At 36.9% G+C, this 24,061-nt stretch overlaps 1 pseudogene; it reads left to right on the top strand.

The window, feature by feature from the left end:
* Positions 1–14,741: 14,741 nt before the first annotated feature.
* LOC125339949 lies at positions 14,742–19,705 on the top strand (annotated as a pseudogene).
* Positions 19,706–24,061: the final 4,356 nt, after the last annotated feature.

Genomic DNA, 24,061 nt, shown 5'->3' with positions numbered 1-24,061 from the left:
AGAAATGTGATTTACCATTTCTGGTAAGAGAGTTAAAAATGCCTTAGGCCAGAGTCACTATATCTAGAGTCCTCTATATCTAGCATCAGTAAGAGCTTCCAATCACATGAGAATAGGGGTAGTACTGAAGTAGGTGCTGTGAAGGAAATCAGCCCAGTGCACACTATTGTAGACCCATTCCAGTGAATTACAACTTTTGCTATTCTTGGCTTTCATATCTAGGCTGGTTCTTGGCTTTAAAAAAAAATAGGCCTTATTTTTAGGACAGATTTTAATTTCAGGAACAGAGAAAGGTGTTGTGGAGTTCCCATATACCTCTTCTCAATTTCTTCTACAATTTACACCTCAAATTTATTATAATTAGCCAACACACAGTTGGCTTGTTTGTTTTAGTATTCTCTTAATATCCTTTTCTGCTCCAGGGCTCTATCCAGTTCGCCCTGGGATGTTTACTTGTCCTGTCACCCTAAGCTCTTTTTGGTTGTGATTGGTTCTCAGACTTTTCTTGTTTCTGATGACTTTGACCTGTAATCCCAGCCACAGTGAAAGGCATAAACAAGAGTTTTTTAGCCCAGTCAGATTTGGGCAAAAAACAAGACCCTATCTCAAAAATAGTTAGAACAGGGGCTGGGAATGTGGCTTAATGGTAAGGTGTTTGCCTCCTATACATGAAGCCGGAGGTTCAATTCCTCAGCACCACATATATAGAAAAAGCCAGAAGTGGTGATGTGGCGCAAGTGGTAGAGTGCTAGCCTTGAGCAAAAAGAAGCCAGGGACAGTGCTCAGGCCCTGAGTTCAAGTCCTGGGACTGGCAAAAATAAAAATAAAACAAAATGGTCTAACAGTGTGGCACAATAGTAGGGTGCATGCCTGGTAAGAAAAAGCCCTGCATTCTAACCCCCAGTACCACACACACACAAAAAAAAAAATCTTCTAGGTTGTATTTTTAGCTCTTAACCTAAAGTTAAAATTAAACCTGACAAAATGTTAATGAACTTTTCTTCTCAAATAAATTTAGTTAACCTCTGGGGTTCCTCTGGAAACATTTTGATAAGGAGTATTGCTCTAGGAAGATAACTAAGTTTTCTAAAGATAGTAATGTCCCTTTCAGGACAGCCTTCAGTAACTGTTGCCTATTTAACAAGTAGCAATAGCAAAGCACACTTCTGAACTGAATTTCCCAGCAAGAATTCAAACACGTGAAAATGTTTGCCAACATCATAGTAGGAAATAAATTTCTCTATCTGGGCCAATGTAAACTGCTATTGGCACCTTGACAGGGTCTTGGGGAACACAGGTCCCCATTCAACCAGTGGGAAGGACTCATTGCTTTTCGACATGGACTGTACATTTCCGGGAGTTAAGGGGATGTGTGGAGGCAGGGGTGGGGAAAGCAGCTAAATTACACCTTCAGAAGAGATAAGATTATCAGTGACCAGATAAGATTACCAGATTCAAGGAAGCTATATGGCATCCATTTTTTTTCTATGTGGGGTTGTAGATCAAATTTTACTTTATTTCTGCTTCTCCCCTCCTCCCTTTATTCAAATTTTCTGTCTCTTAGGGCTCTCACTGTAAACACTTTAAGACATTTTACTTATACTTACAATATAAACATTAATTATATATAAATTAGTGTATATATTAATATATTATGTATAATAGATATGCATATAAATTAATTATATACATATAAATAAAGATTGCATCAAATCTGTATATTGCTTTGGGTAGTGTGAACAATATAACAATACCAATTTTTCTCATCTGTGATTATAACATACCTTTACATTTATCTGTGTCTTCTTCGGTTCCTTTTATCAGTGTCATTTCTCTTATAAAGTTCTTTCCTACCCGGGGTTAAGTTTATTCCTAATTTTTTTTTTTTTTTGCAATCACTGCAAATAAGATAGTTTTGTTCATTTCTTTTTCAAATAGTTTGTTGCTATTATTTTGAAACACTTGATTTTTTAATTTTTGTTGTTTTTATCCTTCAACTTGACTACATTTGTTCACAAGTTCTAGTGAGTTTTGTTTGTTTGTATTTTTTGGTACTTTCTAGAGTTTTCTCTATTTAAAATAGTATCTTCCACAAACAGGGACAATTTAACTTCTTCTTCTCTGATTAGGATGCCATCTCTTTCTTATAACTTTTCCAGCCAGGACCTCTTACATTCTTGAATGCTAGTTTTTTTTGTTGCTTTTTTTAAAATCCCTATTTAAGAAAAGTACTACTGAAAGTTATTCATAACAATAAACATATAATGCATTAATATTTTGGGCATAGTAGAAAAGACCACTTCAGATAAAGACAAAAGACCCAGAAGGAATACAGTAAGGTGAAACATAGCCTTTCATAGCATAATTTTTTTGGAAATTATGCTTCATTTCTTAATGGAAAGGAGAATGGAAAGTAGTATTGTTCTAGCCTTGCATGTTTAGCAAGCTTAGCTAGAACCAAACTTGGATTTTTGGTAGGTTGGTTTTTTTCTTTGTTTTACTTTTGTTTTTGTACTACAACTACTGAGCCTAGATAGTTGTATATTCATTTCTCTATTTAAAAATTCTTTTTTTGAGCGGGGGGGGGGGGGGGAACTAAGCTAACCAGATCTGGGTCAAATCTCTCTCAATGGTAAAGAGCTAGAATTTGAATGAATGACTCTAATTCCCAAGTTCAATCTTTTGTTTGTTTGTTTGTTTGTCTTAACTATAGGCTCAAGAAGAACTCCAACAACACAGCTTCCTTTGTCTGTATATTTGCGATAGGCAGTCTCCAAGCTGGCTCCCAATGACTGTATTCTTTCTCCCACATTATCAGGATCAGTCTGTGTAACTAATAAAATACAGCAAAAACGATGGCATATGTCCTCAAAAACTGGATCACTCTCTCTGTGGGAAGCCAGCCAGTCTGTGATGGAGACACTCAAATAACCTTTGGAAAGACTCACCTGGGGAAACCCTGCCCACAGAAATGGGAATAAACTGTATGGCTCACAGAACTATAGTTCTAGTCAGACCTTCTGACTAGAATTCCAGTTGATACCTTGATTGCAAACTCATGAGACATCTTGAGTCAGAGCCCCTAGATAACCTGTTCCCAAATCCTTGATTGACAGAAACTATGTTCACATTTGTTGACTTAAGTCATTAACTATTGTAGCAACATGTCATACATCGATCTGTAACTCAAACAGCTATCTATCACATAGATGAAAAAGCAAAGCAAACAGTAGTAGACACTTGTCTGTGACATATGTTAGTACAGTCACTTAGGGAGAAAAAAGGATTTTTATTAAACTTTCCAAATATTATTAATTTTTTACTTCATTTTATGAAACACTGATGTCAAAATTAGAGGAAATAAACCAGCAGGGGAAGGTGACTTCAATAACAAAGTATTTTTATGAATTCGATGCTTGAACCAGTATGACTAAAAAAATGGAATAATCTACCAAGTGAGCAGAAGTGGTTTTGTAAATAGAGCTCAGCACTGTTGCCAGACTCTGACATACAGCCTCTGATGACTATTTTTGCCAGCTAAAGATGAAGCACATGTTTGCCCACTGGTCTTTCAAACACAACAGGGACCATCTGTTAGTTACCAGCAGAAGACAGAGAGCGGGGGTGGGAAGAGAGAGCAAATGAAAATAAACAAAACTTAATTTTCTGACCTTTCCTTGCCATGCCTTCCTTTTCTCTTCCAGTAAACTTTTCCCTTCTCTTTCCTTTCATTTTTCTCTTTTCTTCTCTGTACTTTTTTTCTTTCCCTTACCTTTTTTTCTTTTCTTCCTCCTTCCTTCTTTTTTCCTTTATACTCTGAAAACAAGTTTGAAACAAGTTAAATCTGATCTTTTTTGATCATTCATATAAAATTATTACCAGGCAACTAGTTAATGCCTAAGTGAAATAGGGCATAACTAAATATGACTAAGTTTTCAGTATGACCTAGAAATAGGCAATGTTATCATGGCCCACTCATTTGGGCTTTAGTTTGCCAAGAGTTTCATAATACTTTTATCAACGACCTATTAAAGTAATATACTATAATAAATAGGTTAATAATTTTTTCTTTTTATGCGTATCCTCAGGCTTGAACTCCGGGCTTGGGTACTGTCCTTGGCTTTTTTGCTCTACCACTTGAACCGCAACTCCACTTTTGAGTTTTTGGTTGTTTTTGGTTTGTTTTTGTTTGTTTGTTTGTTGGCATAATTTTTATTAATTGCATTCAGAAAGACAGCTTTGCTGAGAACTTTAGAACAGGTATTAACTATCATAATTAGTACCTATCACAGGTATTACCTACGATAAATTACCAACACAGAAGATTATAGCTGAGTGATTTGGCTCATGCCTATAATCCTAGCTGTACAGAGGAGACTGAGATCTGAGGATTGTGGTTCAAGCCAGCCTGGGTAGGAAAGTCCATGAGACTCTCATCGCCAATTAACCAGCAGAAAATCTGTAAGTGCAGTAGTGCAAGGGTAGAGTAATAGTCTTAAGCAAAAATGCTCAGTTGTTTCATACCTTAAACACAGCCCCCTAAGTTTAAGCCCCAAGACCAGCAAAAAAGAAAAAGAAAAAATATTGCAAAGTATTTTAATTTTATTACATAGGTTATTGTCATACACTGTGATTTCCACAAGCTTTTAAGACAATATTTTGGAGTGGATAGTACTTCCAAATTCTTCTGCATTCACATTTTTCAATTCTAAAATAGTATTGAAGTTTTAAATAGTTTGAATAACAGCTTTCAACAAATCTTTTTTTGAATAAGGATATACCTTGATTTCTAAAGGTCAGAAAATAAGCTTCATAAATATTAGTTTGAGAATTTAAATTAGTCTTTTTTTTTTTGGCCAGTCCTGGGCCTTGGACTCAGGGCCTGAGCACTGTCCCTGGCTTCTTCCCGCTCAAGGCTAGCGCTCTGCCACTTGAGCCACAGCGCCGCTTCTGGCCGTTTTCTGTATATGTGGTGCTGGGGAATCGAACCTAGGGCCTCGTGTATCCGAGGCAGGCACTCTTGCCACTAGGCTATATCCCCAGCCCTAAATTAGTCTTTTTATATTTATTTCTTCACTTTACTTTTCTTATTTTTCTAGACTTTGACTCTCATATGTCAAACATGCAGTTTCATTATATTCGCAAATCCCATTTTCTTTAAATTTGAAAAAAAGTAAAAGAATCAAACATACATTTGCTTTTCCTAACCTTTAGCTACTATTACTAACTGTGAACAAATGATATGGATAGATATATTCAAAATCAATTGTATTGTCTATTCCAAATCCCACTTTACCATTTGAGAAATTCTATTTCTTTTTTATTTTTTTTGGCCAACTGCTGTCCTTCATTTTCAATTTTGCGTAAAGCTAATTGGTTTAATGATATTGGATCCACGTTTCTCATTTTATAACTTGAAGTATAGATTTGTCCAAATTTGTGTTTTTTGGTAGTTGTTCCACAGTCACACCAATCCTGAATATATTGTAAATTGTTTTTCAGCTATTCCCAAAAATGTTATCCACATTTACAGTACTGAAGCCATTGTTCTTAGAAACAGTCAGTATTGTGTAAGCTTATACTTCTATATTATTTTCACCAAAGCCCATTCTGTTAACCTTTATGGTTATAAAACCACATGTTGGCACCAGTATATGGTCTCCATATAAGCAGTATTTTAAATCAGAAGCTAAAATTGAAGGTGTTTCTCAATTCTTCCCTCAAGGAAAAAAAAATCTCTACTTTGTCTAACAGGTATGAAACAATGGAAAAATATTCATTATCTCTACTACTTTCCATACCTCCTCTAATAGCTCAACTTAAATATACAGTAACTACATGTTATTAATTTAGTGAGATTTTTATTCTTTATACAAACTGGTGGAATGGGTTAACTTTTTTCCCCAAGTTTTAGGGATTCTTTACTAATTGCAATATTTCTTCAATTACTCTTTTCTTTTTACATTCACTTTACTAAAGAATCAATTAACTATTTTCCATCTGTCCTAAGCTTTTGGTCATTCTTTCTACAACTCCTAGATATTTTCCACTAAAATCTATAAACACTATGTTGTTTTGCCCAGAAAGACATCATTAAGTTTGGTCTAGTTCTGAATACACAGTATTATTTTAAATAACATTATGCTGTGCAATATTTACTTGTAAATTGTACTTTTTTTTAGGTTTTTATTGTTATTATAAAGGTTTAGTTATATAAGTCACGTAAAGAGTACATTTCTTTTTGGACAATGTTACTCTATCCCTTGCTCTATTTCAGTTTTCCCTCCCACCCCCACCCACAAATTGTTCAGTTAATTTTCAGCATAGTGTCTAGTGATACTACTGCTGTTTGTTCACCCTTTGTCCTTCCATTTCTGAGTCCACCTCACCCTCCCCAAAGACAAATAAATGAACAAACAAAACAAAAACAGCAAAAAACAACAAACCTCTTATTTCCATTTACTGGAGTTCATTTTGATAAATATTATTTTATATGATCAGATGCACATAGGCATTGCACCTTTGTGTTCCTCTCCTAAGAGAAGCCTCCTTTGGTCTCACTGTGCACGAATGCCTAGAGTCCTGTACAATTTAGCATGTCCTGTTGTTTTTTAGATCTAGCTTCAATATATAAGAGAAAACATGCCTGTGTCTCTCTGAATTTGGTTTACCTCAGTTAACATGATTTATTCTAGCTCTATCCATTTCCCTGCAAATGACATTAATGACTGTGTAAAATTCCATTGTGTATAGGTACCACATTATTTGGATCCATTCATCTGTTGTTGGCATCTGGGCTCTTATTATAGCTTGGCTATTGTGAATAGTACAGTAATGAACATACATGTGCAAGTGTCTTGAAGGTATCTTGGCTTGCCTGGGTCGTGGGGAAGATCAATATTCAGTTTTTGCAGGAACCTCCAGACTTCTGTCCAGGGTGGTTGTGCTATTTACATTCCCACCAACAGTACAATAGTATTTCTTTCTCTTCACATCCCCACCAACATTTGTTGTTGTTCGAATTCACAATGTTGGCCAGTCTAACTGTGGTGAGATGGACCAATTGTATTTTACGAGGCAGGCACTCTATCACTAGGTCATAGTCCCAGCCCCCAATTGTATTTTAATAAAGGTGAAAAACAATATTATACTCATGAACTTCTATTTATTTTTATTTGCTGAAAGTCAGTTGTTTCCTCTTTTTGATGCACTTTTGAGTTCTAGTTATACATCGATACTTCCTTTGTGTGTGTATATGTTTGTACGTGTGTGTGTGGGGGGGGTGTTAATCTGTTTCATGCTATTTTAATAGAATACCAAAGAGTGGTTCACAATTCTAGAGGCTGGGATCCCAGATCCAAGGATTGTATGGGCTAAGTGCTCCTTTCTGTGTCCTAATATGTCAATTGCATGACAAGGTAAGATGGGATGGGAGAGTAAAAAGGAAGCCTGCCCTACCCTTTTCTTAGGAATCCACTCCTGATATATATAACTAACCGACTCTCAAGATAACACTAGTAACTCACCATGACCTGATCATCTACTAAAGTCTCACCTCAACACTGGTTGTATTGTAGATTAAATTTCCAACATATTTACTTTGGAGGACATATTCAAACCATAACATTCCACACCTAAACCCCCAAATTCATGCCTTTCTCATATGCAAAATAAATTTCACTTCCACACAATAGCTGCAAAGTTTTAACTCATTCCAGTGCCAACTCAAAAATCCAAAGGCTCATTTTAGACAGACATGGTTGAGACTCAAGATGTGATTCATCCTGAGGTATTCTCTCCAGGTATGAGCCTGTAAAATCAAAGATGTTACTAACACCTAAAGTACAATGGTGGACAGGAATATCAGACATACCCATGCCAGAGAAGTAAACAAGAAAAGAAGAGGAACTGTTCCCCACCAAGATCAAAATTCATCACTGAAAATAACATGAACTAGTCTTCATTAGGCCGATTGGAGGCCCAGCTGGGCATATAAGATTCAGTGCACTGGAGTACAGGGAGCAGGGTCCCTGGGCAAACACAGGGATGGGAGGAGGGATGCTGTTCCTTAGGAATCTGCCCTGCCAGGAAATCTTGTTCACAAACACCTGCTCTGGTCAGTGATGGAGTATCCACTTTGAAGATCTCTGAAATGCCTTTTGAATCTTTCTGCCATTGAAGCATCACATCTGGTTCTCCATTATCCTTGGGAATCTAAACTCTGGGCCCAGCTGCTGTTTCTGAGTTCTTAAGCTCAAGGCTAGCTTTCTACTACTTGAGGCACACTGCCACTTCTGGGTTTCTGGTGGTTAACTGGAGATAATAGTCTCATGGAATTTCCCACCCAGACTGGCATTGAACCGTGATCCTCAGATATCAGCCTGAGTAGCTAGGATTACTGGCATGAACACCGATGAACCAGTTCCGTGGGAATCATTTTAGCAAAGAGTTCCTTGATCGATTTAAAAAAAATATATTAGTGGGGCTGAGAATATGGCCTAGTGGCAAGAGAGCTTGCCTTGTATACATGAAGCCCTGGGTTCATTTCCCAAGCACCATATATAGAAAATGGCCAGAAGTGGCGCTGTGGCTCAAGTGGCAGAGTGCTAGCCTTGAGCAAAAGGAAGCCAGGGACAGTGCTCAGGCCCTGAGTTCAAGGCCCAGGACTGACAAAAAAATATATATATATATATAATATGTATATATATATGCATAAATTAATTATACAAAAGGGCTTCATTGTGATGTCTACAATACACATCACATCTTTAGTATTCTTAACTCTTTACCACTTCTTTTGACAGTTTGGGGGGAGTTTTATTATATATCATGCTATTTTCATATAATGTACATATAATACACTTATATAACTTTACATACATACATCACTACCCTTTCCCTCCACACTCCACATCATGTCATTATTCTTCTAAGGTCTTAAATATCTTATTATTGTCTTTGGTTTGTATTTGCATTCCTCCTAGTCAGGCTAAAAATTTTCAAAATGTTTACTTTCTTCTTTCCTTGCAATTATAAACTATTTTTTTCTTTTTTCATTTTATTGTAATCAGTTAAGAGAAACCATGTAGCACCCCAAATTATTCACTGCTTAGAGATTTTTTTTTTTTTTTTTTTTTTTGGCCAGTCCTGGGCCTTGGACTCAGGGCCTGAGCACTGTCCCTGGCTTCTTCCCGCTCAAGGCCAGCACTCTGCCACCTGAGCCACAGCGCCCCTTCTGGCCATTTTCCATATATGTGGTGCTGGGGAATCGAACTGAGAGCTTCATGTGTAGGAGGCAAGCACTCTTGCCACTAGGCCATATTCCCAGCCCTAGTGATTTCTTTTGCCAGACATCCCAATTCATTGCTCTTGAACTCCATAAAGCCCTTTGCATGGACATAAGGAATTTATCCAAGTTCTTTCCATCTCTATAATAAGAATGGCCTTTATCTAGAGTCCAGTTCTTAGTTTCATCTGATATCATGTTGGAATGACCCTTATAATCCATACATTGACCAGCATCCTGGTCACTACCACTTAAGTAATTTCACAGAAGTTCCACACTCTCCACAGTTTTTCTCTGATCCCCAACCAAAAGTCACCCACTGCTCTATTCCTCAAAATCTGGCTTGCCTGCTCCTCCAAATGCTTCTTCCTTCCATTCACGCATCTACTCATCCAGTTCCAAAACTGCTGCCACACTTTCAGATATTTCTTATAGTAACCACCTCATTCTCAGCAGCAACTCTCTTAGTTCTTTTCTTAGTTTCTAGGAAAGAATACCACAGATTATAATTCATAAACAACAGAGATTATTTGGCTCCTGGTCACACAATGTAAGTATACAAAGGACATATCATGATTTTTAATTGAGAATTTAAGTGTTTCTGTCACAGACACATTCATTAGCTGAAGTCTACCTTGAATATTGGTCGTGAAACTTGTAACCGTGATAATATAATAGTTTCTAAATAAAGAATATAAAGAAACAGTTTATATAATTTCCTACTTGGAAGAATGTAGCCTCAATGAAATATTGTAATTCATGGATTTGGTTTGTAGCTCAGTGGTAGAGCTGATGCTTAGCATATGCAAGGCTCCTATTCAATTGTTCAGTTGCCAAAAGAAGGAAGAGGAAGAGAAAGGGAAAGGGAAGGAGGAAAGGAAGTGAGGAGGAGGGGGTAGAGGGAAGAGGAAAACAAGGGAGGGGGAAAGGAAAGGAGAGGGGAGAAAGAAGGAAGAAAAAAAGAGAAACATTGCAATGCTTTTGGAATGGAACATTGTAATCATTCATTTGAATTGGAATGTATTTTACTAGCAACATTTTCATATCACCACAAGGATCTAGTGTCTCCATTTCCAAAGTCATCACCCAGTCAAATATTCTGATGCATTTCTTCCCCAGTTTGCTGATTTCAAGACCATTCATCTAAGATAGAAAACCCTCTATCTTCTAGCAAGTAGGTCAGGGTTGCTTTTGTTGTTACTAGGCTATGAAATTCACATAAAATTGAGTTTCTTTTCTATGCCCACTATTTTAATTAGTAATTAAACCATCATTTAATATGGCATGTAACACTGCAAAAAATTCTTTTTGGCTGACCCATTTAGCTTGTGGTATGGTAAGAATAATATTCTTGCCAGTCTGCATTACTCTTGATCAGTAGAATCTTCATTAAATAAGAATGTATAATCTCTTGTTTGTGAATTATAAATCATGCTCAACTGAAGTCTGCTTAATGTTATTATTTCCATATTTTTAGTTTTAATTTAAATAGACTATCTCCTAGAATATTCTTTTATTTCTTTTTAACTTCAAGTTTATTCTCTTCTTAATTCTATTCCATATTTCTATCAATTCTCCACTTTTTTTGTTGGTGGTGGTGGTGTTTCTGTAGCTTGAACACTGGGCCTGGGCACTTTCCCTGAGCCTCTTTGTGCTCAAAGCTATCTTCCTACCTCTTAAGCCACGGCACCACTTCTAGCTTTTTCCAAGTAGTTTCTTGGAGATAAAGAGTCTCACATGCTTTCCTCATAGGGCTGGCCTTGAACGGTGATCCTCAGATCTCAGCTTCCTGAATAGCAGACAAGAGCCACCAGCACTTGGCAATTCTCTACTTCTTTACTTGTCCTCACTTTCAATCATTTAAAGGTTAAATAGTAAAATGTAGCTGTATAGAGATTCAAAAATTTACATTTCTACCTTTTGATATTTTATTAAAATATAATATAAATACATTTATATTGAATATACTAATAGAATGTAAATGTAATAATAAAATATATAATAAATAAAATTTTAAAATATATAATAAATAAAATACACAAAATAAAATATATGTATATATTTAAATATATAAAATAAAAGCTTTTGTGTATTAAGTTGTTTTCTACCAAAACATGTAAACATTTTAAATTAACAGAAAAAAATAAAATAAAATAAATATCAAATTATAAAGCAAAGTTAAATAATGCTAGCTGGGCATTGGTGGCTCTTGCCTGCAATGCTAGCTATTCAGGAGACTGAGATCAGAGGATCCAGATTGGAAGCCAGCCAAGATAGAAAAGTCCAACAGACTCCATCTCCAATTTACCAGCAAAATATCAGACTGGAGGCATGATTCAATTGGTACAGTTACACACCAGTATCAGAAAATAATAGTAAGAATAATAATATAGTGCTTATAACTTAATTTTATTTTTTGAAAATGTGACTAGTCTTTTTTTTCCCAAAAAATAATTTTCAGGTAGCACTAGAATTTTGAACGCCAGGTCTTGCCACACAAATACTTTGCTTCTAGCCCTTTTGGCTTTGGCTATCTTGTTTTCTTAGCTTGTATGTCATGTTTTTGCCTGAGACTGCCTTGGGCAATGATCATCCTACCTGTGCTCTCCCACAGAGCTGAGACAACAGACACACTCTACCATATTCTGCTTAATGAGATGGCATTTTGTACAGAATGGCCTCTAACCTGGTGTGTGAGATTTCTCATTTCCAGCCTTTAGCCATGTAATGAAAATAAGACTATTTACTTTTTTTTTTTGGTGGCCAGTCCTGGGCCTTGAACTCAGGGCCTGAGCACTGTCCCTGGCTTCCTTTTTGCTCAAGGCTAGCACTCTGCCACTTGAGCCACAGTGCCACTTCTGGCCGTTTTCTGTATATGTGGTGCTGGGGACTCGAACCCAGGGCTTCATGTATATGAGGTGAGCACTCTTGCCACTAGGCCATATTCCCAGCCCGACTATTTGCATTTCTAACATTCAATGTCCATCTAGTTTTCAATGTCCATCTAAGTCAGCACTCCACTTTAAGCCCATTACATCTAGACATGTATGTTTACATTTTAATACTTCAAACTGTTCTTCAGACACTATATGCAACAATTGCAAATACTGAGCCTATCTGAACTCATTTCAGAAACACAATTGATTTACACAAAGAGAAACAGGAAAACAGATAACCAGCATCAGTGGGCAATAGAGAAGTACACACAGCAGGGCCTCTTAAAACAAGCTGGTCCCAACAAACTTCCAGCCTGCAGAAACATGAGAAATGTTTGTGGATGAATCTTCTCGGTCCATGGTATATCTTATGTTGTAGGAGTCTGATCTGACCAAGAAAGAGCTACTCTGAAAGAATATTCTAAAAGAATAGCTCTTTCTTCATCAAGCATTTGGAAAGGTTTTCCCAGACTCTTCTGACCAGTTCAAATCCTTTCATTATTTAGTGTCCTCAAAACTGAACATTTCCTTTGGTCTCCTGACATGATTGCATAGCACATGTTTAAACTTGTGCTCCAGTGAATTCTCCTCCTCAAAATTGTGGAAAATAGTTAAATTGACAACATGGCTTCATGGTGGGTATCTACATTACAATTTTAGGCATATTTTCCCAGTATTAGTAAAATCTTAAGTGCAGGCAAAGTAGCATGGCCAGTATAAGCAATAAGTGTATTTTTCCAAATCAAGCATCGGAACACTGATGGTATGGAAAGTATAAGGTAAGATGCTCGCAATTGTTGAAGTGATTCAGTATTCATTCTGAGCACATAGTTTGACCTAAACTCGAAGATGCCAAGGAAAAACAAATATTTCTGGAAAGTTTCTTGAGTCTTTTTTTCTCCAAATATAACTTCATTACCAAGAATTCATTTGTTTATTCTAGTTCTGCTGAGAAATTGAAAAACTGGAAGAATCAACAAATAATGGCATTATGTCCCAACATTTTCCTACTACTCCCAACATTCAGTGGACACAGACCAAATTTTAATCCAGCATCCTGTTTCTTCTGCTTTCCTAAACATATGAGAATACATTTGCAGAATATTTGGTCACTGGTTCTTCACACAATTTTATTTGTGGTTTAATTGGAAAAAGTACAGAAAAAGCTAGAATAATTATCAGACATTTATCTAACAACCAAAAGAGACACAACTTTTATTAACTTGAATCATAGTAGTGCAAGTTTTTCTTTAAAGCGATTGTTTTTTCTCATTTGAATCTACTTCTAGTTTAACTAATGGAATAATTAACTAAAATGGAGTGTTGAGGCCAGTTGTAGTTGTGTATACCAGTGCTCCCAGAATGCAGAGGTAAGCAGAACAAGGTCCATAAGTTCATGGCCAGTCTAAGCTACATATTGAGACCTCTTGTCCAATAGGCGCACGCACACACACACACACACACACACACACACACACACACACACACACACCAGGAAAAAAGGCGAAGACAGTCAAATGGAGATCCTCATTCTCAAAAGGTTCTGGTGGGGCTGGGAATATGGCCTAGTGGTAGAGTGCTTGCCTCCCATACATGAAGCACTGAGTTTGATTCCTCAGTACCATGTATACAGAAAAATCCAGAAGAGGCACTGTGGCTCAAGTGGTAAAGTGCTAGCTTTGACCAAAAATAAGCCAATAAGCCAGCGACAGTGCTCAGGCCCTAAGTTCAAGCCCTAGGACTGGCAAAAAAAAAAAAAAAAGGTACCGGGTATTCATGTGTCCATAGGGCCTAGCTATGTCTTAAGTATTTGAGTGTTTTCTTCTGCAAGTTTCCTAAAGGTAGACGTTAAGACTAGAACATGCTGAAATCCCATTCATTGATGTGATACTTTATTAGACGAACAAAGAAAAGGCAAAAAATGTACCGAGGTCTCTCAGTAAGAGATGGCCTTTGGGATGACATGAGGTTCTCAGAGAAGAACCCTTACGAGTAAGACTAGTTTCCTTATGAAAACAGCCATGAGAAAATGGGTTTCTCGCTTTACTGCTATGCACAATGGTTCACATATACAAGATCTGTCTGCTGGCACCTTGATCTCAAAATTTCCAACCACAAAATGATGAAAAAGAAGTGTCTGTTGCTCAAGCCACCCAGTCTGGTAATTTGTAATAGCAGCTCAAGCAGACGAGATAGCAGAACATGGTTTTATTAAACTCTGTCAGTTGAAAGAAATGTGAAGAAAAAAAGTAATCAGATTAATTACCTTCAAACTCAAAGGATCAAGCACTGACTCAATCAGAAATGTTACTAAGTGTGACTGAGAAGCAGAAAAAAACTCTTAAAGTGTTAAGAAATAAATTAGCAAACATATGACCCAGAATGTGACAGTGTAACAACACTAGAAGGCCTGTTCTGCATTTGGAATCAATGCAATTATCCTGGCATAAAAAGTGTGCCCATCAGACTGGCTGCTCTGAGAAGCCATCTTTGCATTGTTCCTGCATCCTGCTCGCCTCAGCCTCCTCCCTCACCTCTCTCGCTTTCTTATTTTCCCCTCGCTGCACCGGATCACCAGCGTGCCCCCCACCACCATGTCAGACGCGGCCATGGACCCCAGCTCCGGGATCACCACCAAGGACTTGAAGGAGAAGAAGGAAGGTGTGGAGGAGACAGAGAATGGAAGAGATGCCCCTGCCAATGGGAGTGCTGCTAATGAGGAAAATGGGGAACAAGAGGCGGAGGAGTAGGAGGAGGAGGAGGTGGAGGAGGAGGAGGGGGAGGAGGAGGAGGGGGAGGGAGAGGAGGGGGAGGAGGGGGAGGAGGAGGAGGAGGAGGAGGAGGGAGATGAAGATAAGCAGGCCAATGCAGCTACAGGCAAACAGGCAGCTGAAGATGATAAGGATGAGGATGTTGATACCAAGAAGCAGAACTTCCAAGGCCCTGCTTTTTATCTTAAAAGTACTTTAAAAAGGAAAATTTGTTTGTATTTTTTATTTACATTTTATATTTTTGTACATATTGTGAGGGGTCAGCCATTTCTAATGATCTGGGATGACCAAACCAGCCTTCAGAGCATTCCGTCCTACTGCTGACTACTTGTGGTGGGACCACGATCATTATAATCTCAAAGGAGAAAAGAAACCTTGTAAAAAAAAAAAAAAAAAAAAAAAAAAAAGCAAAAAAAACACCAAAAAAATCTTATTCCAGTAACATTTTTTTGTGTTTGTACTTAGCTGTTCTATAAAGTAGTTGGTTTGTATGAGATGGTGAAAAAGGCCAAAGATAAAGAGGTTTCTTTTTTTCCTTTTTTTGTGTCTATGAAGTTGCTGTTTATTTTGGGGGGACCTGTTTGTTATATGTGTGAAATGATGTTGTCCAACAATAAACCGGAATTTTATTTTGCTGAGTTGTTCTAACAACAACCACAAAAAAAGTGTGCCATCAAGTTCTGAGAAATTGAATCTTGAACACTAGTTCTTATAGCCCTTCAGTGAAAGAAAAATATATTTTCTTCTCATATGAAAACAAGGCCAACATTGTTTTGAGATCTTTACTTCACACAAAATGGCATTAATCATAATCATTAATATATTAATCATTAATATAGTAGAAATGTAGAACCTACTTCATCTGTTTTTACTAGGTAATACAATGAAAGTATAGGTCCTAATAAGTCTATTATTTTTCTGCACCTATAAGATATATATATATATATAGAGAGAGAGAGAGAGAGAGAGAGAAAAACTCACAGTGCTGTTATATAATATAGGCAGTGTTTCTGTTGAGAATCTGAATTTTGTGCAAGTTGTCTTAGTTAAAAGGACATAGCGTATGGGCCCTACAGATCTCTGATCACTCTTAGGAGTTGAGAATAGCACTGCTACATTGCTTCTCAGTTGAGAAGCAATTGAATTATTGCTTATTGACTATTAAAATTGCCAGTGATTTTCAAGGGCAGAAATGTTATATAGTTTGCTAATACAAAAGACTTATACAAATAGAATTTTCTCCCTGATCATCCTCCATCCCCAGTTACTTGATTTGGGATTTTTTTTTAGCCATAGGTACACATTTTTTAATCAAATGCTTGATGAATCTACCTGTCCTTATACATAGGAAATATGCCAACCTTCTCTGTATCATTCCAATTTTAGTATATGTGCTGCAGAAGTGAGCACCTGTATGTCAATTTTTAAGACTCAATGCAAACTTTTTTTCTTTAACATAATAACTTTTGCTGGTATTCTAAGATAGGAACAGTCATGGTTTAGTTTTTTGGTTTTTTGTTTTTGTTTTTTTTTTGTCAGCCATGGGGCTTGAACTCAGTCAGGGCCTGGGCTCAGTCCCGACCTTTTGTGCTCAAGGCTGATGCTCTATCACTTTGAGTCACAGTGTCACTGCCAGGTTTTGAGTGGTTAGTTGGGGATAAGGGGACTTTTCTGCCTCTGCTAGCTTTGAACCTTGATCATCAAATCTCAGCCTCCTGAGTAGCTAGGATTATAGGTGTGAACCACCAAAGCCCCACCATAGATAGCTTTCAAAGAATTAACAACCTTTAAGTTCTTTGAAATGTCAATCTCTCTACATGCTTTTAGTAATTTCTTGGTACAAATAAGGATGAATCTTTCTGTAGTATTTTTAGTTAGTACCAAATTAGGAGATTGTTGTGTTAGTAAATATTTTATCCCCATCAGGGGATAATAATTCTGTGTTCTTTTGCTAGCAATTTCATTTCTTAGCTGAAAGTACTCTTTAATTCAGGAAATTCTGTATATATTTTAAGTTACTTCAATAGAAGTTATTGTTTGCATATGTATACATATATACACAAATATATGTATATGTATATAAAACATACATGCACTGTGCTATATGTTGCATTTCTTCATAGTTGGGTTTTATTAGGAGGAGACAAGGAAAATAATTTCCACACAATTTAATTAACAATCTATGCCTCTGAAGGTAAAATTTGAAACAAATTTTCATCTCCTTATCTTTGTGAATAAGTCATTTTTTATTTCTATTTCTCTTGCATAACTGGGCTGTTTGTCAGATAACATTTCTTTGCCCCTAAAATTTTCCATGACCTATATTTTGTATTACATTTTTTAAAACCTTTATTGTTGTTTTTATTATTCCTGTCCTCTGTGTCCTACTACAGTGACAATCATAAAACAGAAAAGTGTTTCAAATGTTCTAAAGATAAAAAAGAGATTTGGAGCCCTCAAATCCCCCGCTAGTCTTGGGACTGCCTGCTGGGCTGCTGGTTTATTACTGAAGATGGTATGTTTGAGCTGAGGTAAGAGAGATATTCCAAATCAAACTTTTATATAGGTTATCATTGGCAAAGGAAAATCAAGGGTGTCACATTCATTCAAATAAATGAAGCATAGTTCAAGTGGCAGAGTATCAGCCATGAGTGAAATAAAAATGAAACCCTTTATCCTGATTCCATAAAAAAATTATCTCAATATAACATCTTTCCACAAGTGACCAAAGCATCACTTTTCTAGGCTATGTGGAACACAGCTTTCCCTCTGCTCACCTCCATAGCTACGTAAGTCTGGAGAAATGCTGGACATACCTGAAGTGAGGGACAAGAATGACACCTATTCTGTCTCTTTTCCCCAGCTACCACCAGGCAGGTAGGACTTAATCTTAAAAACTTCAAGAGACTGTGAGTATCATTACCATACAGAAACATGTAATAGTTCCTTAAACCCAGTTATTTAAACAAACATTCATCTAGACGTTTCTGTTGAGGTATTTATAGATGGACTTAACATCTGCAATTAACGTCTACAAATAAATATCTACAAATACATAAATTAACACCAACAAAAAAACATATTATCCTTGATAATGTGATTAGCTCAGGCAATCAGTTAAGAGGAAAAATTCTGAGGTTTCCTAGAGAAGAAAGAATCTACTTCAAGACTAAAACAATTCCTGCCTGAGCTTCTAACTGGCCAGGGACCTATACTGTGGGATCTGTCAGTCCTGTGATGGTATCAATCAGTTTCTCAAAAGAAAAGATTTAATATCTCTGTATGTCAGTGTAAACATTACATATTATATATAAACTCTCTCTATACATATACATTATATGATATATGACACATATGGTATGATCCATGTTATATATATACATTTTATAAAGGGTATATATATATGTGTATGTATGTGTAGCTATACATACATATATATGTATTATACACACACACATCCACACACACATCCACTAGACCTTGTTTTGAAAAGGAGGGAAGAGGTAGGAAACACATGGGAATATGGTAGAGGGGATGAATTATTTCAAAATGTACTATATGCATGTATAGAAATGTCACAGTGAAACCCCCTATATGACAAATATATGCTAATTCTAAAGTAAAATAATCAAAAAGAAATTATGCTATTTCCTTAATGCCTCTGCACATGGAATACACTAACAACAAGAGTTAAGAGCTAGTGAGTATGAGTAATACTCTTGAGTAAACGAATTGTTCAGTACTATTAAATAAACACCTAGAACCACCTAGACCACCTAGAAATGGTCATGCCAAAATTCCATTTTTACTTTAGGAGTACATTGTGGAAATCTACTCTCTCCTTCCCAATTCCAATTTTCTACCTTATTTTGAGCACATTGATTTTGAATGGGTTGGTAATGATGGCCAACTATTCCAGATCCAAGAGCAGGTTTGAATGGGTAGATCTCTGAACTTCTACAAACAGCCAAGTTCATTTGCTCACAATGGAACATAACAACTCTAGGCATTCACACACAGTGAGACCAAAGGAGGATACTCTTAGGAGAGGAACACAAAAGGCACAATGCCTATCTGCATCTCATTATCCAAATAGAGTGGATCAATCTACACTTCTGATAGATGGTAAAATTGATGTAATACTAATACTGGGCAATTTATGTTTGTTAAGCTTCTCAACTACAATAAAGTAGAAACTTCTAATAGTAACAGAAGATTAGATTACATTCTCTGTAAAAGAATACCAGTAGGATACAGCAATGTACATTTGCCAAATGATTGCTTACTTCAGGCTAATTTCTTTTAAATTATATGTAATTCTAAGAAAACTGCTTAAAATCTTCCAAATTTTACAGCAAATTGAAAACTATGTATTAAGAATTCAAATGATCTTAAATGAAAATTTTCTCAAATTTACAATAAGAGCAAGGAAAGAGTAGAACAAAAACCACCATAAAAATACACATGCCAAAAAAAGAAATCACAGTAGAACCCTATATACCTCAAAGTCCCTTAACAGTATCATATTACCATGAAATAGCTGACATACATAATGATGAATCTAAATTCTTAAAAACTAAGGTAGAAAATGATGTAACATGTTTCAGATAGGTACGAAAGAAAACCAATTCTTTAAAAAGACTGAGTACACAGAGCATGAACTTAGATTAGCCCTGATGAATTTAGATGATGATAGTATGAATAGCAGTTGACACTACTTAAGGATTTGTCATGTGCTAAGTGCTTTAACTGGATAAACTCCTTTAGTCCTCAGACCAACTCCCAACTTACAGATAAGGAAGCTAACTGAGGTTAACTTAAGAATTTGTCCTTGTGTTAGTAAAGATAGAAGAGATTATAATAACAAACAATCCAAGATCCCAGTAGCCAAAAACAATAGGTTTTTATTGGTCATTACTGCCACCTGCCCTTCATGACAGGGCTGGGCCTCTCTGCTTACGGTTGTTCTCATACAGATATGTAGTATGGTAGAGCTGCTGTCTGAAATGAGGACAGTGTTCATGCAGAGAGAAAACAAACGTATCATTTGTACCTCAGCCCCCTCTAAAGACAGGTAATCATAAATTACTTCAAGAAGCACAAACTTACCATGTGCCCAGAGAAAGGACCAGAATCTAGAATGATGGGAACAGGATTAAAGACTATCCTTACATGACTAGAAAGTAAAAAAGAGGGACTCAAATTCAGATGCCCTAATAGCAGAGGATGAAATTAGGACTCAGAGGCCTCCAAGCTTTATATACTAAAGAGAATGATTGGAGGGCCACGTACATGTTCTTAAAAAAAAAAAGTTGAAATACACAAAACACCGGGGAAACAAAAAGTTTCAAAGAAAATTTATAGTGTACAAATCACAGGGGACACACACACACACACACACACACACACACACACACACAATCAAAGAGAGCAAGTTTTGCCTTCTGAAGATCCAAAGCCATTTTTATATTGTCTAAAGATAATATAAAGGGAATCTCTTTAAGAAAAGAAAAATCTATGGTATTAATGAACTTCTCTGAAACCTTGGAAGCTCAACAGAAATAATCATATAAATTCCTGCCACCACATCTAAATTTACTTAATCTGAACCCCCTTATAAAATAATTTATGCTTGAAATAAACAAATTAGGACTGCTCTTTTCGAAGTTTGCATTTGGTCCTATTAGTTTTGATTTCAAAATAACTTCTTTGTACATTGTCCTTCATGTTCCATATTGGAACATGTTGAACATGCTCAGCTATATGCTTTTCTTTTTTTTTTTTTTTTTTGGCCAGTCCTGGGCCTTGGACTCAGGGCCTGAGCACTGTCCCTGGCTTCTTCCCGCTCAAGGCTAGCACTCTGACACTTGAGCCACAGCGCCGCTTCTGGCCGTTTTCTGTATATGTGGTGCTGGGGAATCGAACCTAGGGCCTCGTGTATCCGAGGCAGGCACTCTTGCCACTAGGCTATATCCCCAGCCCCAAGCTATATGCTTTTCAAATTTCCAAACTCTGGGGCTGGGAATATGGCCTAGTGGTAGAGTGCTTGCCTTGCATGCATGAAACCCTAGGTTCGATTCCTCAGTACCATGTACACAGAAAAAGCCAGAACTGGCACTGTGGCTCAAGAGGTAGAGTGCTAGCCTTGAGCAAAAAGAAGCCAGGACAGTGCTCAGGCCCTGAGTCCAAGCCCCAGGACAAAAAACAAAACAAAACAATCAAATTTCCAAACTCTGACTCAGGGTGTATTCCCGTGAAATACCATACATTTAAAAAGAGGATTAGCAACAGGAATAAGTACATAGGTATCTATTTTTTCCACAAGCTAAAAATATATGCAATGCAAGAGTCCATAATGTAAGCTTAAATAACCAGAAATAAACAATCTTCTAGGCTTTTCTACTGGTTTGGGGATTTTGCAAAATGAGTTGCTTGTAGCTTGACTTTTAGATAAAATAAAGGGACAGTACTTAAACTTTAATTTACATTTCATTGTTGTTGTTTTGGTCCTGGAGCTTGAACTCAGCCTCTGGGCACTGTTCCTGACTGTTTTGCTCAAGGCTAGTGCTCTACCATTTGAGCCTCAGTTCCACTTTGAGCTTTCACTGGAGGACTTTCTTTATTGATCTGGCCTTGAACTGCAATCCTCAGATTTCAGGCTCCTAAGTAACTAGGATTGCAGGCATAAGCCACCAGCACCCAACACATGTACATCTTAAACCTGAAAAAAACCTTCTACATTGTATAAATGAGCTCATATAGTCTGAGTTCTATTTAAAGAAATAAAATGAATTTCTTTTTTTTTTTTTTTTTTGGCCAGTCCTGGGCCTTGGACTCAGGGCCTGAGCACTGTCCCTGGCTTCTTCCCGCTCAAGGCTAGCACTCTGCCACTTGAGCCACAGCGCCGCTTCTGGCCGTTTTCCATATATGTGGTGCTGGGGAATCGAACCTAGGGCCTCGTGTATCCGAGGCAGGCACTCTTGCCACTAGGCTATATCCCCAGCCCTAAAATGAATTTCTTAATCCTTGAGGATATTCAAAATTTTTAAGTTCAGTCTTAATTCAGTTCATAGCTGACATAAAAGCTAATGGGGAGCCATTATTTTTATATCTAATACTCTTAGTCTTTATAATAATAACATGTGTATGAATCTTGTGAAATCTTAAACCAAAGATTTATTCACTCATAATAACAATGTCAAGTGCTATATATCTACCAATTATTATTATTTTAAATACTAACTACACTCTGGAAACTCTGAAGGAGTGAAGTCTTGACAGTAAATGTTCAACTAGGACCTATTACAATTACAAATGTACATGCTAACTTATAAAAAAGGTTAAGAGGAGCCACCTATCTTCATAGCGGGAGACTTACTTTGCGCCTAAATGATAAGGAATTAGAAAAAGTAAAACGAAAAAAGGCAAAAGAAAAAAATTACTGAAAGAAGAAAGTATATGAAGAGAGATAGAAAAAAACAGAAAAGTTGTCTTTTGGAACCTATCACTTAATCAACCTCTGAGATCTGCTCTTTGATAACATTTTCACTTTGGAATTAGAGTTTCTCTGCAGTAAGTCACAGATTCTGCCCAACCCATTGCACTCACTGTCTTGAAGAATTAAACACTTTTGGATTTTTGTCGATATTTGCCAGGGATCTAGCTCCAGATTTGATAGTTGCAGCTAACCAAATCATGTAATACCTTGAAAGACTTTTTTTCTGTATTTAAGGTTTCATTTCACTGAGGACAATCTCTAATTACTGATAAAACAGAAGATAGCAATATTAAACATTAAATGTCTCCACTCTTAAAAGTTCATAAGGCATTGTCCAAGAAGAAATGTACACTTTGCCTAACTTAGGTAACTATAAACCCACTGTACATCACCTTCATAAAAACAAGTTTTTAAAAGTCTATAAGGTAAGAATTAAAATAGAAAGGTGATAGAGAAATTACAAAAGGAAAACAACAATGATAGACCCAAAATTTGAATAAGTATAAAAACAAGAATGTGAATGGTAGATATATTTCTAGCAGTGTACAGATGTGACCCTAATTCTGACAATAGGGATGTGCTTAGTGTACCAGATACAGTACGGGGGGGGGGGGGGGGGGGGAATGAGATAAGCAAAACCTGGTATCTGCCTTCAAAATGCTTATCATTTGTTGGAATGTACAAACTATAAGAGGTAAGATATAAGTACAATGTGTGGCGCAAGGCATATATATGTACAGAGCTCTGAACTTGAGTTCCAATTCCTTGCATGCTGTATGTAAACATGAGTATAATATTTTGGTTAGTGCTTGAGTTTGAACTCAGACAACTGTATCAGTGAGACAACAACCACAGAAACAGAACTAGTGGAAGATCTTTATTAAGAGATATTGCAAGTGGGAGAAGGAGATAACACTGTTCAAAAAGAAATGTACTCATTGCCTTGCTTATGTAATTGTAACCCCACTGTACATCACCTTTACAATAAAAGTTAGAGACAGAGAAAGAGATTGCTAGCCAGACACTGGTGGCTTACATCTATAATCTTATCAGGAGCCTGAGATGTGAGGATTTTAGTTCAAAGTCAGCCCAGGCAGGAAAGAAAGTACATGAGACTCTTATATCCAATTAACCACCAAAAACCCAGAAGTGGAGCTGTGGCTCAAGTAGTAGAACACCAGCCTTGAGGGAAAACTTAGCTAAAAGACAGTGCCCAGGACCTAAGTTCAAGCCCCAGTACCAGCACACACACACACGATCACGCACGCACACATATGCAAGAGAGAGAGAGAGAGAGAGAGATTGCTAGATAAGTATGGTGATGATGCAAACTTGCAACCCCAGAAGTGAAAATGAAGTAAGGAGAGTCACAAGTTCAAAGCCTGCCTAAGCGCTATATAGCAAGATCCTGTGTCAAAACAAAACTCTCAATGGCAAGAGACTTACAGCAAAGAAAATTAGCTTTAGTGACTATGCGGGGAATCCGAAATTCTAGGCTATCAGGAAGGGTAGCCTGCAGCTCCTGGGAAGCTGAAGCTACAGACTTTCTTCCTTTGGGAAGCTTCAGCTC

This window comes from Perognathus longimembris, chromosome 22 (assembly GCF_023159225.1).
Source record: "Perognathus longimembris pacificus isolate PPM17 chromosome 22, ASM2315922v1, whole genome shotgun sequence".
Taxonomy (NCBI): Eukaryota; Metazoa; Chordata; class Mammalia; order Rodentia; family Heteromyidae; genus Perognathus; species Perognathus longimembris.
This window is presented reverse-complemented; position numbering and strand designations above follow the sequence as displayed.